Source organism: Gymnogyps californianus, unplaced genomic scaffold, assembly GCF_018139145.2.
Source record: "Gymnogyps californianus isolate 813 unplaced genomic scaffold, ASM1813914v2 HiC_scaffold_34, whole genome shotgun sequence".
In the NCBI taxonomy this organism is placed as follows: Eukaryota; Metazoa; Chordata; class Aves; order Accipitriformes; family Cathartidae; genus Gymnogyps; species Gymnogyps californianus.
This window is the reverse complement of record NW_026114224.1, coordinates 1,367,264-1,388,591: the sequence shown is the minus strand read 5'-3', so window position 1 is coordinate 1,388,591 and position 21,328 is coordinate 1,367,264.

Here is a 21,328-nt window from a genome sequence, read left to right as displayed (position 1 = left end):
AGCAGCATTGGGAAGGGGAAGACCGTTGCACTGGCCCTGCAAACTGCTCTGTGTGCCCGTGTGTGGCGAGGAGGAGGCTGAACTTTCCTGCTGGAGCCTGAATCACCAGGAGGGTAATTAATGCAAATTTCCCAGACAGGCAAACAAGTCTGGAGAAGCCACGCTGCCTGGCCCGAATGCGCTGAGCGGTGCAGTCATCTCCACCCCGGGGCTTGCCGTCCCGTGGAAATTTGGAAAGAGCTTCTAAGGGGTCTGGGAAAAAACAACCAGAAAACCAATGGTCTGGTCTCATAAGGCCGAAACCCTCCAGCATTGTCCGTGTGGGAGAGTGGTGCTCATGCATCCTCCTGGAGAAGGGAGGCCCATGGAGGGATGGGAGCCTCAACACCAGCTTGCAGGGACGAGGGCTCAGGAGGCAATAGCTGGAGGTTGAACGTCTGCCCCTCAGCCCCACCAGCTCCCCTGCACCCATGTCCCCTCCAGCCACCCCTTGCTGGTCCCCCTTGCTCCATTGGCACCCTGTTGCAGACCTTGGGGCAATCCCAGTTATGTCCCTGCCCTTTTTTTTGTGGCTGTGGCTGGAGGGCTCAGCCCTGCAAGAGGGTCCCTGGGGGAGCTGTGGACAGAGGGTGGCTGTGCCCTGTAGGTGCTGTGCCTCAATGCTTTGCTGTGCCACCATCTCAATCCCCATCTACAGCTGCCCGCAGGGCCAGGTAAGTCTCCTCCAGACTCGTTTACCTGCTGGGAGATTTCCATTAATTACCCGCATGCTTCTCCATCCTGCAGGAAACCCCTTGGCCGCACCAACTTGAAGCTCTCAATGCATGGTGGGTTTGGCACATCCCATGTCCTTGTGCCATCTAGCATATCTCAGCATCCTCTGCCTGGCCTGTAGGATGGGTTATTCCTCTTCTCTGAACCTTGGCTGTCGATTCAAGGGCTGGCAGAGCGCAAAGGGAGCCAGCACCAGGCACGCTTGCATCTGGGTGTGCATCAGGGCCAGTCCCCTCTGCAGGAGCATCCCAATTTTAAAGGTGGAGAAGGCTCTGATGCTGCCCAAACTATCAGCTGTGGATTTTATCTCAAATGGGTTTGTTTTGTCTTCACATGGACATCCCAAGGGTCTAGAAGAGTAGGAGGGAAGGAGTTTAAGAGCCAACTCAAGCCTTTGCATCCGGACCCTCATTTGCACAGTGCTTTGAATTAAAATGCTCTTGTTCTTGTCTCTGGTACAGGGTGGGAAATGGGTGGGAGAGGGCGATGCATTCACTGGTGCTGCAGGGGAGGCGTTCAGCTGGTGAGCTGGCTGCAGCCCTGTCCTGTCTGGTCTTCACTCTTCTTATTTCATGAGATAATCAAAGGACCTTTCCTTGCTCTTGCCCCGGGGAAGGAAAAAAAAAAGCTGAATATACTTGCTGGCTGGTGGGAAGGACCAAAAAGGGCAAGTTTTAGCTATTTCCCTCTTCCTGCTGCCCCCCTGGTGTGAGAGGGGGGTGAGTGGGGCAAAGCAGGGAAGCCCCGTGGGGTGGAGGCCTGAAAGCATCTCCCTCCACAGGGAAAACATATGGAGTAGGGCCTGCAAAATGGGAACCAGCAAGCACCTTACAGGGAGCAAATCCTTCCCTTTGCAAAGAAGAAGCCAAAATACCGTGAAGGCCACACAACTTGGATAAAAGCTTTCCTCCATCTCAAGCGTGTTCTTCTCTCAGCATCCATTTTTAATGTATTTCTCTCTTTTTTTTTCTTTAAGTGCAGCGCTGGTGAGCATTGCCAGGGCACTCAGATCCTTCCCTCGGCAGCAGAACACATACTCAGCTTCAGTGTCCTGGTTTCGGCTGGGATAGAGTTAATTTTCTTCCTAGTAGCTGGTATAGTGCTGTGTTTTGGATTTTGTAGGAAAAGAATGTTGATAACACACTGATGTTTTTAGTTGTTGCTAAGTAGTGTTTAGACTAAGTCAAGGATTTTTCAGCTTCTCCTGCCCAGCCAGCAAGAAGGCTGGAGGGGCACAAGAAGCTGGGAGGGGACACAGCCAGGACAGCTGACCCAAACTGGCCAAAGAGCTATTCCATACCATATGACATCATGCCCAGTATATAAACTGGGGGGAGCTGGCTGGGAGGGGGATCGCGGCTCGGGAACTAACTGGGCATCGGTCAATGAGTGGTGAGCAATTGCATTGTGCACCACTTGCTTTGTATAGTTTAATTCTTTTAGTATTACTATTGTCATATTATTATTATCATTATCATTGTTTTTCATTCCTTTCTGTCCTATTAAACTGTCTTTATCTCAACTCACGAGGTTTTTTTTTCCTGATTCTCTCCCCCATCCCACTGGGTGGGGCGGAGTGAGCGAGCGGCTGCGTGGTGCTTAGTTGCCGGCTGGGGTTAAATCACGACAGTCCTTTTTTGGCGCCCAACATGGGGCACGACGGGTTGAGATAACAACAAATCTGACTGGAATGTGTTAGAACAAATTTGTTATAAACATTCATTATATTAGTTCAATAGTTGCTGGTCACAATGTTGATGTATTTGCTCTCAAAGTTGGTGCGCTTGTTCTTAAAGGTGCGTTATGTAATACCTTACTTGCAGTATATGCTCCCTGTTGTGCTGTTTATCACCCGTGGGAACTGGGCCAGGGTTATCATGTTGTTGTACTTTGTAACAGTGGCTTATGATACGATAGAATTGCTGGTCGTGAAACTAATCTGGTATTTGTACTCAGCATTGCCGTCACCTCCGTACTTCGGGAGCCGTCTATCAGAAACTATTAATAATTACACCTTGTACCTTTTCTCCTCGGAGAGCCAAGCCACGGGGGAGACACATTTCTTCAGCTTCCCCTTCTCCTCCAGGCAAATTACAGTAGCTCTTGAGAATTTTGAATATCCTTGGGATGTTCAAACCAGCATGTTCCTATTGCTATGTCTCCTGAATGTGTTCCAGGTCTTGTTTAAGGTTAAACAACTATTTAAGAATACCTTTTGGAAATCTGCCCCGAGGCTTAATAGCCATGGGTGGCATGGCACGTGGGAGAAAATGGGCAGGTATCTAGAGAACTTCTCACCTCCAATGGTTTGGAACTTCACTCCCGAACAACTACAGGACCCTGATAAAGTGATAGACTATCTGAAAGGAAAATGCTGTGGCGATTCCAAAGAGGCACAACTTATCGCACTGTGCTGGGCCCTGGCTAGTATCTACCAAACACTGCTCGATACTGTGCAGCACCCTCAGGGGGAAGGGAGGGAAAACAGACCAACAGGCACTGCGGCTACTCCAACCCCTGCGACAGGCGCTGCGGCTGAACCAGAGAACCAACCTGTGCCAGTATCAGTCGCCCCTGTACAGAAGAAGAAATATACAAAAAAATCAGTTCGTTTAACGAAGAATGAAGATGAACCAGGGTCATCACGAGAACAGGAGGAAGAGGCAGAACCAGAAGTAATCACCCGGTCCCTATCCCTGAGTGAGCTGCGGGATATGCGAAAAGATTTCAGCCGTCGTCCAGGCGAGCACATTATCACCTGGCTGCTCCGATGCTGGGACAATGGGGCTAGTAGCCTGGAATTAGAGGGTAGGGAAGCCAAGCAGCTGGGATCACTTGCTAGGGAAGGTGGCATTGATAAGGCGAGTGGAAAAGGGACACAAGCCCTCAGCCTCTGGAGGCGACTTCTATCGGGCATGAGGGAAAGGTACCCCTTCAAGGAAGATGTTGTATGTCACCCAGGCAAGTGGACCACCATGGAAAGAGGTATTCAGTACCTGAGGGAATTAGCCGTGTGGGAGATGATTTATTATGACCCGGACAGTTCACAATTACCCAGAGATCCAGATGAAGTTCAATGCACACGACCCATGTGGCGGAAGTTTGTACGGAGCGCACCATCATCGTATGCCAACCCATTGGCAGTACTAACTTGGAAAGACGAAGAGGCACCGACAGTGGATGAAATGGCTCGCCAACTCTGGCAATATGAAGAAAATCTCTCTTCCTCCCTACGAGCCTGTGTCTCGGCTGTGGAAAAACTGTCCGAAAAGTCCGAAAAACTGATCGAACTGATCAAAAAGTCCTACTCCCCACCTGTACAGACCAATATCTCAGCTATTAGGAGTGAGCATTCCTCTGATCAAGAGAGAGAATATAGAAGGTATATACCACGGGGTACCCTGTGGTTTTACCTGCGTGACCACGGAGAGGACATGAGGAAGTGGGATAGAAAACCTACCTCGACCCTAGATGCACGGGTACGTGAATTGAAAGGAAAAACAACCAGAAAAGGGGATTCTTCCAGGAAAGATGCCGCTCCGGTTGCCAGACAAAGTAGAAGGGCTTCTGACCCTCTTGAAGGGACCTCTAAGTCATTTTTACAAGAAGTGAGTAACAAATACTCTGACCAGGATTAGAGGGGCCCTGCCTCCAGCCAGGTGGAGGAAAGGGACAACCGGGTTTATTGGACTGTGTGGATTCGATGGCCTGGCACATCACACCCACAGGAGTATAAGGCTCTAGTGGATACCGGTGCACAGTGTACTCTAATGCCATCAAGCTATAAAGGGGCAGAACCCATTTGTATTTCTGGGGTGACAGGGGGATCCCAACAGCTAACTGTATTGGAGGCTGAAGTAAGCCTAACTGGGAATGAGTGGCAGAAACACCCCATTGTGACTGGCCCAGAGGCCCCATGCATCCTTGGCATAGATTATCTCAGGAGAGGGTATTTCAAGGACCCAAAGGGGTACCGGTGGGCCTTTGGTATAGCTGCCTTGGAGACAGAGGGAATTGAACAGTTGTCCACCTTACCTGGTCTCTCTGAGGACCCTTCGGTTGTGGGGTTGCTGAGGGTCGAAGAACAACAGGTGCCAATCGCTACCACAAGGGTGCACTGGCAGCAATATCGCACCAACCGAGACTCCCTGATTCCCATCCATACGCTGATTCGTCGACTGGAGAGCCAAGGAGTGATCAGCAGGACTCGCTCACCCTTTAACAGCCCCATTTGGCCAGTGCGAAAGTCTAATGGAGACTAACAGTAGACTATCGTGGCCTGAATGAAGTCATGCCACCGCTGAGTGTAGCCGTACTAGACATGCTAGAACTTCAATATGAACTGGAGTCAAAGGCAGCCAAGTGGTACGCCACAACCGATATCGCTAATGCATTTTTCTCAATCCCTTTGGCAGCAGAGTGCCGGCCACAGTTTGCTTTCACTTGGAGGGGCGTCCAGTACACCTGGAATCGACTGCCCCAGGGGTGGAAACACAGCCCCACCATTTGGCATGGACCAATCCAGAATGCACTGGAAAAAGGTGGAGCTCCAGAACACCTGCAATACATTGATGACATCATCGTATGGGGCAACACAGCAGAAGAAGTTTTTGAGAAAGGGGAGAAAATAATCCAAATCCTTCTGGAAGCTGGTTTTGCCATAAAACAGAGTAAGGTGAAGGGACCCGCACAGGAGATTCAGTTTTTAGGAATAAAATGGCAAGATGGACGTCGTCACATCCCAATGGATGTGATCAACAAAATAGCAGCTATGTCTCCACTCACTAGTAAACAGGAAACACAAGCTTTCTTAGGTGTTGTAGGTTTTTGGAGAATGCCTATTCCAAATTACAGTCTGATTGTAAGCCCTCTCTATCAAGTGACCCGGAAGAGGAACGATTTTAAATGGGGCCCTGAGCAACAACAAGCCTTTGAACAGATTAAACGGGAGATAGTTCATGCAGTAGCCCTTGGGCCAGTCCGGGCAGGACCAGATGTTCAAAATGTGCTCTACACCGCAGCCGGGGAGAATGGCCCTACATGGAGTCTCTGGCAGAAAGCACCAGGGGAGACCCGAGGTCGTCCTCTAGGGTTTTGGAGTCAGGGATATCGAGGATCTGAGGCCTGCTATATTCCAACTGAAAAGGAGATATTAGCAGCATATGAAGGAGTTCAAGCCACTTCAGAAGTGGTTGGTACTGAAACACAGCTCCTATTAGCACCCCGACTGCCGGTGCTGGGCTGGATGTTCAAAGGGAAGGTCCCTTCTACACATCATGCAACTGATGCTACATGGAGTAAGTGGGTTGCACTGATCACACAATGAAGTCGAATAGGAAACCCCAGTCGCCCAGGAATTCTGGAAGTGATCACAGACTGGCCAGAAGGCAAAGATGTTGGAATATCTCCAGAGGAGGAGGTAACGCGTGCTGAAGAGGCCCCACTGTATAATAAACTGCCAGAAAATGAGAGGCAATATGCCCTGTTCACTGATGGGTCCTGTCGCATTGTGGGAAAGCATTGGAGGTGGAAGGCGGCTGTATGGAGTCCTATGCGACAAGTTGCAGAAACTGCAGAAGGAGAAGGTGAATCGAGTCAGTTTGCAGAGGTGAAAGCCATCCAGCTGGCTTTAGACATTGCTGAACGAGGAAAATGGCCAATACTTTATCTCTATACTGACTCATGGATGGTGGCAAATGCTCTGTGGGGGTGGTTGCAGCAATGGAAGCAGAGTAACTGGCAACGCAGAGGTAAACCCATCTGGGCTGCCCCACTGTGGCAAGATATTGCTGCCCGGCTAGAGAACCTGGTTGTGAAAGTACGTCATGTAGATGCCCACGTACCCAAGAGCCGGGCCACTGAAGAACATCAAAACAATCAACAGGTAGACAAGGCTGCTAGGATTGAAGTAGCTCAGGTAGATCTGGATTGGCAGCATAAGGGTGAATTATTTTTAGCTCGGTGGGCCCATGACACCTCAGGCCATCAGGGAAGAGATGCAACATATAGATGGGCTCGTGATCGAGGGGTGGATTTGACCATGGACACTATCGCACAGGTTATCCATGAATGTGAAACATGCGCTGCAATCAAGCAAGCCAAGCGGTTAAAGCCTCTGTGGTATGGAGGACGATGGCTGAAATATCAATATGGAGAGGCCTGGCAGATTGACTATATCACACTCCCACAAACCCGCCAAGGCAAGCGCCATGTGCTTACAATGGTGGAAGCAACCACTGGATGGCTGGAAACATATCCCGTGCCCCATGCCACTGCCCGGAACACTATCCTGGGCCTTGAGAAGCAAATCTTATGGCAACATGGCACCCCAGAAAGAATTGAGTCAGACAACGGGACTCATTTCCGAAACAATCTCATAGACACCTGGGCCAAAGAGCACGGCATTGAGTGGGTGTATCACATCCCCTATCATGCACCAGCCTCTGGGAAAATCGAGCGATACAATGGATTGTTAAAGACGACATTGAGAGCAATGGGTGGTGGGACCTTCAAACATTGGGATACACATCTAGCAAAGGCCACCTGGTTAGTCAACACTAGAGGATCTGTCAATCGAGCTGGCCCTGCCCAATCAGAACTTTTACGTACTGTAGAAGGGGATAAGGTCCCTGTAGTGCACATAAAAAATATGCTAGGGAAGACAGTCTGGGTTACTCCTGCCTCAGGCAAAGGCAAACCCATTCGTGGGATTGCTTTTGCTCAAGGACCTGGGTGCACTTGGTAGGTGATGCGGAAGGATGGGGAAGTCCGATGTGTGCCTCAAGGGGATTTGATTTTAGGTGAGAACAGCCAGTGAATTAAATTGTATGATGTTAATTGCTATATAACCCTGCCACTGTATGTCATCATTACTATAGTTGTTATATGCTATATCAATAGTATTACAGTAAGAATTATCTAGATTAATGAAGAATGAACTTTGATAAAACCAAGCGAAGTGCAGTAGTGATGGAACCAGGACTGACTGCAGCATGCAACAATCCAACACCACACACCATCCTCCTGCTGCGCCCAATGTCACCTGCCCGCTGCACTGCACCAAAGCTGGATCCTGCTCTGCCGACTGAGCGGACTTCACACCATCCCTCCTGCCCAGACAGACTGTTATGATAGATGGAGCCCAAAGTCATGGACTGAATGAACTCAACGAACATTTTAAATGGACATGTTAAAGGCTTATACATTAAGGGAATGATATCTGTGTGTATATGTATTAAAAGGCAGCAAAAGTGGTGGTGATTAATTGAAAATGCATTGGGAAGTGTGGGACCTGGACATGATGCAGATGGTATAGAATAAGGGGTGGATACTGTCCTGGTTTCGGCTAGGACAGAGTTAATTTTCTTCCTAGTAGCTGGTATAGTGCTGTGTTTTGGATTTTGTAGGAAAATAATGTTGATAACACACTGATGTTTTTAGTTGTTGCTAAGTAGTTTTTATACTAAGTCAAGGATTTTTCAGCTTCTCCTGCCCAGCCAGCAAGAAGGCTGGAGGGGCACAAGAAGCTGGGAGGGGACACAGCCAGGACAGCTGACCCAAACTGGCCAAAGAGCTATTCCATACCATATGACATCATGCCCAGTATATAAACTGGGGGGAGTTAACTGGGAGGGGGATCGCGGCTCGGGAACTAACTGGGCATCGGTCAACGAGTGGTGAGCAATTGCATTGTGCACCACTTGCTTTGTATAGTTTAATTCTTTTAGTATTACTATTGTCATATTATTATTATCATTATCATTGTTTTTCATTCCTTTCTGTCCTATTAAACTGTCTTTATCTCAACTCACGAGGTTTTTTTTTTCCTGATTCTCTCCCCCATCCCAGGGGTGGGGGGGCAGTGAGCGAGCGGCTGCGTGGTGCTTAGCTGCCGGCTGGGGTTAAACCACGACATTCAGAAATGCAGAGTTTTTCACTAGAGTGAGACATATTTTCATTTACCTGATCACTTATGAGCAAAAGAAGTTAGAAGGGAGGGTTTAGTAACATCATGCCTAGCTTGTCCTCTAACAGTATAAAGCTGTTCCTTCCAGAGCTGTCTCCAGTTCAGCTTGACTTGTTCATAGGGCATTTTTCTGGTTTAGTTTTCATATATGTGAAAATACTGTCCCATTCATTCTGCTGCCCTATTCTCCTTTTTGTTTACACTCATCAACATCACATCTTTCACATATATATGAAATATATATACATATATGTTTCTTTCACATCTACTTGCTGTCTAAAAATTCGTGAAAGCTGTCGAAGGATCTGAAAAAAGAGCACAATGAAAATACCCTGCTGTTACTCTTAATATTCTGATGATTAATAAATAATAAAAAACATTCAAGTAATATTTTATCTGGGGCTCTCAGAAAACAGGACATGGAATATATATAACCTGTGAGGCTCCCAGCCATTCTCATCCTTGGAGGTATTTCCAAAGGCTTGGCAAAGCAGGAGAAAACAAGAGGCTTCTCACTTACTGAATCATAGAATCATAGAATGGTTTGGATTGGAAGGGACCTTTAAAGGTCATCTAGTCCAACACCCCTGCAATGAGCAGGGACATCTTCAACTAGATCAGGTTGCTCAGAGCCCCATCCAACTTGACCTTGAATGTTTCCAGGGATGGGGCATCTACCGCCTCTCTGGGTGTCCTGGTTTCAGCTGGGATAGAGTTAATTTTCTTCCTAGTAGCTGGTACAGTGCTGTGTTTTGGATTTAGTGTGAGAATGATGTTGATAACACGCTGATGTTTTAGTTGTTGCTAAGTAGGGCTTATCTTAAGGATTTTTTTCAGTTTCCCATGCTCTGCCAGCAAGCAGGTGTGCAAGAAGCTGGGAGGGAGCACAGCCAGGACAGTTGACCTGAACTAGCCAAAGGGATATTCCATACCATGGAACATCATGCCCAGTATATAAACAGGGGGGAGTTGGCTGGGAGGGGCGGATCGCTGCTCGGGCATTGGTCAGCGGGTGGTGAGCAATTGCATTGTGCATCACTGGGGTTTTTTCTTCCCCCCGCCTTCTTTTTTTGTTATATTTCTTTTCATTATTATTATTATTATTATTATTATAATATTTCATTATTATTATTGTTAGTATTATATTTTACTTTAGTTATTAAACCATTCTTATCTCAACCCACGAGTTCTGCCTTCTTTCCCAGTTCTCCTCCCCATCCCACTGGGAGCGGGGAGGGGGAGTGAGGGAGCGGCTGTGTGGTGCTTAGCTGCTGGCTGGGGTTAAACCACGACACTGGGCAACCTGTTCCAGTGTTTCACCACCCTCATTGTAAAAAATGTCTTCCTTATATCTAGTGTGAATCTACCCTCTTTTACTTTAAAACCATTACCCCTTATCCTATTGCTACAGGCCCTATTAAAAAGTCTGTCCCCATCTTTCTTGTAAGCCCCCTTTAAGTATTGAAGGGCCACAATAAGGTCTCTCTTCTCCAGGCTAAAGAACCCCAACTTTCTCAGCCTTTCCTCATAGGAGAGGTGTTCCAGCCTTCTGATCATTTTTGTGGCCCTCCTCTGGACCCACTCCAACAGGTCCATGTCCTTCTTGTACTGGGGACCCCAGAGCTGGACGCAGTACTCCAGGTGGGGTCTCACCAAAGCGGAGTAGAGGGGCAGAATCACCTCCCTCGACCTGCTGGCCAAGCTTCTTTTGATGCAGCCCAAGATACGGTTGGCTTTCTGGGCTGCAAGCGCACGTTGCCGGCTCATGTGCAGTTTTTCATCCACCAGTATCCCCAAGTCCTTCTCTGCAGGGCTGCTCTCAATCCCTGCATCCCCCAGCCTGTATTGATACCAGGGGTTGCCCCGACCCAGGTGCAGGACCTTGCACTTGGCCTTGTTGAACCTCATGAGGTTCACATGAGCCCACTTCTCTAGCTTGTCCAGGTCCCTCTGAATGGCATCCTGTCCCTGACTGTGTTTCTTGGGCATCAGGTTGGCAATGTGGCCGGCAGCATTTTATTGACATTGGAGGTGGCTGCAGAGCGAGACCCAAGACTTCGAGGACTCTCTGCTGGCACTGACACTGGCTTCACAAGAGATACTTTGCACACAGAGAGAGGGATGGTAACGCTTTGCAAAACCCTTGGTGTGAAGATGGTATTCTTTCCATTCGGTGGTTGTACACTAATATGGGGGTAATGGAGGGCTTGAAGACTTGGAGGCTGTTTTGGGGGGCAATGGACTTGTCTCTAAGACACAGACATGAGAGCAGCCCAAAAGATGGAAAGGTGCTACCATCCATTGGGATGACTCTGAATCCAGCTCCTACTGGTGCTTTCACCGTCCAACTCTTAGGGCATCTTGGTCATGAAGACCCTGAAGATATTGCACATGCCGTGCCCTGCTCACCCCTTCAGAGCCCGACCCTGCAGCTGGGTCTGAAGCAGCCAGGCTGGGCTGTGCCTGCTCGGGGTATGTATTAATCACTCTGAACATTTTCCTTTTTGATCTTGTTTTCCTGCGCCACAGGAACGAAAAAGATTTGGAAATTCTCACCACCAGGTCACGGGCTGGATTCCTTCTGCCCTCGCCTTATCTCATGGCCTTCAGGCTTGGTTTCTCGGCTTGAGAGCCAGCAGCTGGTGCTCTATCAAAGCGCTGCACCGAGCAATTCCCCCGCCGTCGCCCTATCTCCAGGGACCTGCCTGCATGGGTCCCGCTGGGCGCTATCTCCTTTCCCCACCTGCTGGGTGCCACGTGTCCCCCCCCGGACCTCATGTCTCCAGGAGATGCTTTGCAGAGCACGGCAGCAAGATCTTGGGGCAGATTCACGCAGGTGGATAACAAATTTATCACGACCGACGCCGCATTTCAGCGCTGGGCACTTCTATATTCTTAAATATAGAAATGGCCCCCAATGGCCTGTCTAGTCCAGCACCTCTCTTCGTGGAAGTCCACCCTTGGAAGTGCATAAGGACAAGTGATACTTCCCCAGAATATTTCCTTGACCTCCGACATTTTTTTGTGACTCAGACTCCCTGAGTCAGAGGTGTCCTTGTATTTAATGGTCTTCAGTAGATTTTTCTCCTGTGAATTTGTTTAGTTATTTTTGAAGCCGGGTAAATTTTAAGCGTTTGCAACATCCTGTGGCAAACAGGTGTCCAATCTAATGACCTGTTTGGGTGCAGAATCATTTCCTTTGGTTTGTTTTGATCCTGCCACCTGCTCGTTTTTTTGATGCCCTCATCCTCACGGTGGAGAAGACGATGGGTGGTCCTTTTCTATCCAACCACACTCTGCCCCTTGTAATTTTACAGGCTCTACCATAACCTTTCCCATGGATGTCTTTTGGGGACAGAAGAGTCCCAGCCTGTGCAGCTGTTCCTCCTATGGACACAGAGACCTTATGGTGTTATGATCACCTGAAGATGGTTTCCCTTTTGTCTCCATCCCTTTCATAATAAGCACCATGAGTCTTAGGTACACCCCCCCAGATTATTTAAAAGACAAATCAAAGGAAAATGCCCCAAAGCAAGATGTCCACCATCTCCCAGGTGACTTCAAATTGTCCCATGCCCGTATTTTCTCCCCTGGGTGCTGCTGCTGTCCTCACCCAGACTGCAAGACCTGCTGCCTGGGGGATCTGTCTCTTTGTGTTTCCTCCTACATCAGGCACAGGGCAGGCAAAGGAAACCCCAAATGACAGCAGAGTCATTCCTCTCCAGCATAAAACTTGGGTGCAGTAACCAGCCTGTTTCAGGACAGAGGCTCATCACTCGGGGGGCAAGGAAGCCTTCTGCTCATGGCTTGGTAACCCACAGCAGGGCAGGATGGGGTATCCAAGCGAGAGCATCCAGCTGGGAGTTTCAAGCATGCCTGTCACCCCTGGGTCTGGGCATTTGGGATTTTCAGATCCACCTGGAGGTTAGACAGCACAAAGCCCTCAGCTCCTTCTGCAGCCTTCAGGGCCTTCAGGAGGCAGCTGGCCTCACCCCGTGTTCCCCTGACTCATCTCAGGGCATGTCTCTCCCGGGTGTGTAAGTAAGGGCAGGTAACTCCTACCCTTTGAGCTCAAACCAGGCTAAAGGGCAGCAAAGCAGATTTGCCCAGATTCCCCAAAACTGGTGCCCAGTTTTTGTTTTGGTGGAAGGACCCTAATGTAGACCTCAAAGGGGTCTTCCCTGATGGGGAAGCCATCTCTAACCTCAGCAGATGACAGCTCTGGCTCACAGAGCAGCCTTGCAGGGGTTGTAGGGGCCGGGGAAGAGGGGTTCATCCCAGCCCAAAGCCAGGGTGTTCCTCTCTGTCCTTCCAGCCCCAAAGCACCCCGTGGGTGAGGCCACATGCTTGGGACTCATCCCTGCGGAGAAGGAGGCCCAGGAGAACAGCCTTAACACCCACAGGGTAAGACTTTTGCAAGATGTTCCTGGAGTGGCAGAGCTTTGAAGCTCGTTGCTGGTAGCACCCTCTCGTGTGGAGTCTTGGGTGGCTAGTAATGTGGTTCAGCGCACCTCGCTATCTTCCTCCCAGTGGAGGAAGACTTTGGTCTTTCTCCTCCTCCCAGCTGAGCTGCCTAATTCCACAAAACATCTCTGAAACACCCACATCTGGGGGTGAAGCTGCCCCCCTGGGTTCAAAACCACGAACGAGGAGGGATCTGACAGAGACAGACAACACAGTTGCATAATCTCTGTTTCCGTGGGAAGCGAGAGCAAAGTGGAGAACTGTGAGGGAGTTTCCTGAATGCCCATGTCAGCTCTGATTCAGCTTTCCTGCACCCCAGCAAACCCCGCTGCTGCCCTGCCTCAGTTTCCCCATCAGGCAAATGAGGATGGACCATACCTGTCTTGAAGAGTCATTGGGATGGGGGAGCTGGGACAAAGAAAAAAAGGGTCAGAGCTGTTAAATCTGAGCCAGGTGTGCTTGAAGATTTCAATTAATCAAGTCATCATCATCATCATCACCTCTGCTGACGTTTGCCCAGTGCCACGTGGGTTGGGTTTGGCTGAAACAGAGGGCACTCACACTGCCAGGCGGTTTGGCACTCGGAGGTTTAAGCCATGAATAAATAAACACTGCATTTGCATGTTCCTGGCTCTCTCCACTCCATCTAGTTTCAGGAGCTGCCCTGGAGATTGAATTTTTATTTTTTGGGGGGAAAACAGCACTATTCTGCTGCAGGGAGATTGCCAAGGGCTGCTTTGGTGGGACAGACAAGGCAAACCAACCATCGCTGATAAAACATGGCACGACTGCAAGAGGAAAGGGGGCAGAGCTTTTCCCCTCCCTCAGTGTCTCCAATGTGATTTTTGGAGGCTGCAGGTTGTTTCTTACTATCAGAAAAAAAAGAAAAGAATTTCTCCTCCTTGTTGATATGCGTAAAGCCCACAGCAACAGCCGAGAAATCAGATAAATTCACTCTCTAGCCTGTCGCAGAAAGCAAACAAAAGCAACCAGAAAATAAAACCAAGGTAAACAAAACAATCTATGCAAAAAGCAAATTGGCGATTTAAAAGGAGGCAAAATATTGCTAGCATGTTACGAAACATATCAACTTCCCATTAGTTCTCTTTGTGTAATTCAAGTCACCACAGTTTTGAGATAAAGCTGCCAGAGCCACTGACTTTGGACAATCAAAATCAGTCTCTCCCTCTCCACCCCTGACCTATATGTATGGATTGGTTTAGTCCTCTTTGAATTTTTGACCTTTTAGGCTTTTTTTTTTGCCTAAGGATGAGTGTATAACACACCCTCCCAGCGTATGACCCACTGAGGAGGGCTCCAGCTGTCGTACCATCCTGTGAACCCTGGCTTTACCCTCGTAAAGCCTTGGAGCCACTGCTGCTGCTGGTGGGGGGATGCAAAGTGGCTGCTCCATCCCCATGCAGACAGTTGAGGCTTAATGAACCAGGTGCGACTTAACGAACCATCATCCATCCAAGCAACGAGTGATGATTGAGGCTCGTTTTAATCAACGTGGCGCTGTATTGCCTGGGTGGTCCCCAAGCGCCAGGAGGGACCTTGGCATCCCTCTGACCCCATCCCATGGGCGAGGAGCTGGCAGTGTCCAAGCCAGGAGCTGGGCTCCAGCTCTCCTGGGACATTTTTTATTTCAGTGGCTGCCAGGAATGTGCTGGGTGCCTGCCTGAATCTGGGGGTGAAGCCCTTGGGGTTTTGTTTAAAGCTTCAATGGCTACAAACATCTCCTTTACCCTATTTCTTTGCCCTGATGAAGTCCCCCACTTCTTGGCCATCATGAAGATTGCTCGTTAGCTACATGTTTCTGTGATATGGCCATACTTGGGATGGACAGTCAAACATCACAGGAGTGCTTTCTTGTGTCATTACCCTGTGTGCCAGATTATTTTTGTCTGGGAGTTACAAATGACTCTATCATGCGTTAATACTTGAGAATTTGAAGCACTTGAAAGTACTTTAGAAACCAAAGGGAGGAACTATTTAATCCTACAATGAAATGCAGATTCTGCTGGGGTGGGACAGAACCGCCTCTCCCCAGGAGAAGCAAGAAACCCCATCAAATCTGGGTAAAGCTGCTGGGAGGGATTGGCTGGGCAATGAGAAGTGCCACATCTCTGCATGGCTGGACCGTGGCTTTCTGCCTCACTCTAGACACTATTGCTGAGATCAGGTTTTGGGGGGCTTGGAAAAAAACCAGCTGTGGCCATGGGGTGGCCAAGGGGGGTTAGAGATGGATGCAAAGGTCTGGTGGGGAGAGCGCTAGGCAGGAGCTGGCTTTGCCCGCGGGGAAGCATGAGACATCCACGGGTGGTGCTGACCTCGGGGACGTGCCGAGGTTTTAGCTTGAGGTTTAGCTCCCCACAGCCACCATGGGACTGGAGCATTTCTGCAGCAGCAGTGTTTGCAGAAAGGCCCCGGGGTGGGATGAGGCAGTGCAGAGGGAGGGCGGACGCAGCACGAGCTGGGGTCAACGTGATGACTAAACCTGCTCAGCAGCCCCATCCAACCATAGCCCCTTCCCGCCGGCTGTGCGTGATGCCAGCGGCATTCCCAGGGTGGGAGCAGAGGGAGCAAGGATGTGTGTGCATGTGGGTGTGTGCACGGGTGTGCACTTGTGCACAGCAGTTTGAGCCGCGTGGTCGAGGGCATCAGCACCGCGGTGGGCTGAGGTTTGGAGGTGCTCAGATTTTTGAGAGATGCTCCCAGGAAAGGCAGTGCTGAGCAGCCATATGCCTCCCCATGCTCCTGACGGCCCCTCCACCAGCTCAGCGGGTTCAAAGGCTGCGGGCAGGAGGTTGCCAGGCTGGGATCTAGCACCCTGTTTGCAAACGGCTTTGGCAGGCTGAAGGCACTTGGGTCCCCTCGAAAAAAAAATGCGGGAATCATGTCTGCAAATCACCAGCAGGCTTTTTGTTTTGCCAAGTGTAAAGGGATGGTGGGGAGTAGCAACCCCCTTTTTCTTCTGCAACTCCCCCTTTTTGGGACACCAGAGATCCCCACCGGTGGTTCAATACCACCAATGGCTCTCCTTGTATCCCATGTGTATTGGGTTTGCGTGGCAAGGTTTTGATAGCGGGGGGGCTATAGGGGTGGCTTCTGTGAGAAGCTGCTAGAAGCTTCCCCTATCTCCGATAAAGTTAATGCCAGCGGGTTCCAAGACGGACCCGCCGCTGGCCAAGGCCGAGCCAATCAGCAACAGTGGTAGCGCCTCTGTGATAACATATTTAAGAAAGGGAAAAAAAAGTTACAGGGGAGTAGCAGTTGCAGCCAGAGAGAGCGGAATGAGAAGATGTGAGAGAAACAACCCTGCAGACACCAAGGTCAGGGAAGAAGGAGGGGGAGGAGGTGCTCCAGGCGCCGGAGCAGAGATTCCCCTGCAGCCCGTGGTGAAGACCATGGTGAGGCAGGCTGTCCCCCTGCAGCCCATGGAGGTCCACAGTGGAGCAGATATCCACCTGCAGCCCATGGAGGACCCCATGCCGGAGCAGGTGGATGCCTGAAGGACGCTGTGACCCTGTGGGAAGCCCATGCTGGAGCAGGCTCCTGGCAGGACCTGCGGACCCATGGCCCCGTGGAGAGAGGAGCCCACGCTGGAGCAGGTTTGCTGGCAGAACTTGTGACCCTGTGGGGGACCCACGCTGGAGCAGTCTGTTCCTGAAGGACTGCACCCCGTGGATGGGACCCATGCTGGAGCAGTTCGTGAAGAACTGTAGCCCATGGGAAGGACTCATGTTGGAGAAGTTCGTGAAGGACTGTCTCCCGTGGGAGGGACCCCACGCTGGAGCAGGGAAAGAATGTGAGGAGTCCTCCCCCTGAGGAGGAAGGAGCGGCAGAAACAACATGTGATGAACTGACCCAAACCCCCTTTCCCCGTCCCCCTGCACCGCTCGGGGGGGGGAGGAGGTAGAGAAAATAAGGAGTAAAGTTAAGCCTGGGAAGAAGGGAGGGGTGGGGGGAAGGTGTTTTAAGATTTGGTTTTATTTCTCATTATCCTGCTCTGATTTGACTAGTAAAAAATTAAACTAATTTTTCCCCAAGTCGAGTCTGTTTTGCCTGTGACGGTAATTGGTGAGTGATCTCCCTGTCCTTATCTCAACCCACGAGCCTTTCGTTTTATTTTGTTTTCTCCCCTGTCCAGTTGAGGAGGGGGAGTGATAGAGCGGCTTTGGTGGGCACCTGGCATTTAGCCAGGGTCAACCCACCGCAGCATGGGACAGTCCTGCTCCACCAGCATGGATGAACCAAGTGAGGAACAGATGGAAACAGAAATAACCCAATGGGGACAGGGAAAAAACTCAGCCCCAGCCTGTTGGTCCCACCAGTGCTGTTATCTCATGGGAGGTATTTCTGGTATCGATACAGGCTGGGGGATGCAGGGATTGAGAGCAGCCCTGCAGAGAAGGACTTGGGGATACTGGTGGATGAAAAACTGCACATGAGCCGGCAACGTGCGCTTGCAGCCCAGAAAGCCAACCGTATCTTGGGCTGCATCAAAAGAAGCTTGGCCAGCAGGTCGAGGGAGGTGATTCTGCCCCTCTACTCCGCTTTGGTGAGACCCCACCTGGAGTACTGCGTCCAGCTCTGGGGTCCCCAGTACAAGAAGGACATGGACCTGTTGGAGTGGGTCCAGAGGAGGGCCACAAAAATGATCAGAAGGCTGGAACACCTCTCCTATGAGGAAAGGCTGAGAAAGTTGGGGTTCTTTAGCCTGGAGAAGAGAGACCTTATTGTGGCCCTTCAATACTTAAAGGGGGCTTACAAGAAAGATGGGGACAGACTTTTTAATAGGGCCTGTAGCAATAGGATAAGGGGTAATGGTTTTAAAGTAAAAGAGGGTAGATTCACACTAGATATAAGGAAGACATTTTTTACAATGAGGGTGGTGAAACACTGGAACAGGTTGCCCAGAGAGGTTGTAGATGCCCCATCCCTGGAAACATTCAAGGTCAAGTTGGATGAGGCTCTGAGCAACCTGATCTAGTTGAAGATGTCCCTGCTCATTGCAGGGGTGTTGGACTAGATGACCTTTAAAGGTCCCTTCCAATCCAAACCATTCTATGATTCTACATCGGCTGATTCTACACCGGCTCATCCCTGTGTGGGGTGGCAGGCTGTGTGCCCCCGCGTGGTTTCCCTTTGTGTGGAGCGAAGGGATGAGTTGTGGCTGTTGCCCTGGGGTTGGTGGCCACAGATCTTCAGGGGTTTGGGGTTGACTGTGTAGGACACAGCATCAGGTATTTGAGTGGCTTGGCCATCTATGTGATGGCAGCCAGAGGCTGTGTCGTGGCTTCTGTAGTGCAATGTAGATGTTTTAAAGGAAGTATGCATGTTATTTTGGGGAGTTTTGACATTTTTAAGATGCCACTGTAGTATTTTGACAGTGGTGTCTGTATAGCTGGTGTTGATGCGGGATTTCCCCAGGGGTACGTTGATGCCAGCTTGCCGTCCATCTGTGCCTCTCAGGAAAGCAGGAGCTCTGGGATGCCATGCTGAGAAGATGCTGGCACACAGAGCTTGGGGATGTTCACCCTCGGTGAGAAATCACCCGGGAATGGCTTCACCTGGACTGGGAAACACCAGATTCCTGGGGACGGAATCAGGGGAAGGATTCCTCTGATTCCCCAGGGGTTTCCAGGCGGCGAGGATGAAGCACGTCTGGAAGAGGGAGCCCGGCAGTGGGTGGGTAGGTGGGGCCACGCTGCGGCTCTTTGGGCAAGGTGGGATGGTGGGAGGTGCGTGACGCCTGCGAGGGCGGGCGCGGGGTGTGGAATGCTGTAAAATATTTTTTTATTATTAGTAGTAGTATTAGCATTGTAGGATGGGGCGTAATTAATGACTCACTAGGTGCTGAAATACTTTATTTAATAAACCTGTTCTGGGAAAGGTGTCACTGGCCCTGTTTCCTGCTGCAGGGCTGGCCGGACTGCCTGGCTGCCCCAAGGTGGCACGTCCAGGAGCTGACCTGCCCCAGTCTCCCCGGCCCCCCTAACCCTCCCCCCTCCTGGCACCCCCAGGTCCCCAGGCCCCCCTGGCTCCAGCAGAGCTGGCAGCTTCTTGCTGTGGCTCTGTGTGTGTGAGTGCATGTGTCTGTAGGTGTGTGTATGTAGGTTCGTGTGTATGTGCATGTGTGTGTGTGTATGTTTGTATTTGTGTGTGCATATGTATGTGTGTATATGTGCGTGCAAATGTGTGTGTATGTGTGCATATGTGTGTGTGCATATGTGTGTTTGTGTACATATGTATGTGTGTGCATGTGTATGCATGCATATGTGTGTGTATGTGTGCATATGTGTATGTGTGCATATGTATGTGTAGGGGTGTGTAGGAGGTGTGTGTGCATATGTGTGTGCATGTGTATATATATGTGTATGTGTATGTGTGTATCTGTGTGTGTGTTTATGTGTACACATGTGTATGCGTGCATGTGTGTGCATGTGCATTGAGGTATATGTGTGAGTAGGGGGTGTGTGTATATAAATATGTGTTTGTGTGCGTGCATGGGTTTGTGCAGTTGTATTTGTATATATGTTAAGTGTTTGCATGTGCATATGTGTGCATATGTGTATGTATCTGTGTGTGTGTGTATGTATGTGCACGTGCCCCATCCTGGAGGCTACGGGGCAAGGGCTTTCGCCTGGAAGCGGGGGGATGCAGGGTGCTGGGGGGTGGCAGGAGGCCAGGGACACTCCAGGCACTGCCCTGTTATCCAGCCCCCCGGGGCCAGACCCTGAGCCCCTTCTGCCACCCCAGCTGGGCATTACACCCCGTCCCAGGGACAGCAGGAGCTAAGGGGGGATGCTGAGGGGTTTGCACAATGGGCACCCCAGTGACCCACCCTGGACCTGCCGTTTATTCCCCGAGTGACCAAGTCCCTCCTTCCTTGTTGCTCTCAAGCAGCGCAGGGACATGACCTTGGGGCCAGGGATGACCAAACTGGTTTTCCCAGCCTTCCTAACAATCCTGCACAGGGCTGTAATTACCCTCGCCTTAAATCAGACGGGAGCCCGACGCTGCAGGTATGCCCACAGCACCCGCAGGTGTCGGGCAGTGAATCACGTCTTGGGGAGCAGCGTGGCACAGTGGGGACAGGGTGCAACAAACCGGGAATGGGGGAGAGGAGCGAAGCTGGAGCACAGGGGTCCTGGCTCCATCAGGGGCGGGAGGGAAGGGGGAGGAACGGGAGCTCCTCCGGCCAAGGAGCTATTTCTTTTGGGAACACAGAGGATAAATTCCTCCCGAGTTAGGAGCTGATGCTGTAATTCATACTCAGCGGAGTCACTGGGGCTGTGCACAAGAATTACTTGCAAAACCAGATGGGAGTTAAACATCTACGCTAACTGGAAGTCAATTTTGGAGGCGACCTCGGGATGCAAGGGAGTGCGGGGGAGCATGTGCACAGGCGCAGATGGATGAAGGGGGTTCGTCTCCCCAGCTCAGGGGGCAGGGGTAAGCCTGCGGGACCCAACCCAGGCCGCCGAGATGGAGGAAGAAGTGATTCAGAGGTTACAATGGGCAAAAATCCTCTCCTGGGATGCTCTGGAGAGGGTTGGGGATATTGCTGCTGGTGGCTGGGATTGAGAGAGGCCGTGATGCAGCGACTGGGCAGGAGCTGCAATGAGCAGTAACAGGGACCAGAAGCCTCATCTCATACCTACAGCCATCACCTGCATCCCCGCTGCAAGCGTTTGCATGCAGGAGGTGGTCCCCAAATACAACAGGTTAACTCGGCTCTTGGGAGACTTTCCTTGAAAGCAGGAGCCAAACGCCCACCTGCAGGAGTCCCGGTCCCCTGGTTGACACAAGGCTCAGACCTGGCTTTCAGCAGGTTTTCTTGCATGGAAGTTGTTAAATATTGGGGATGTGAGGCTTGTGGGGGCTCTTGGCAATGACGCTGGCAACTGCGCCCAGCTAGGCAGCAGGTCAGGCAACACATGGGCTGATGCCAGCCTTTTTTGGGAATGGAAATGATGCCTGTCCCCAAGCAGGAGCTCAGTACCGGGATTTCCCAGGCAGAGATGCTGTGCAGCGGCAGTGTGTGGAAATGAGCTCTGCAGGGTGAAAGCTGGGCAGCCGTGGGCGCTGGCAGATACAGCGTTACTCTGCTTTCCC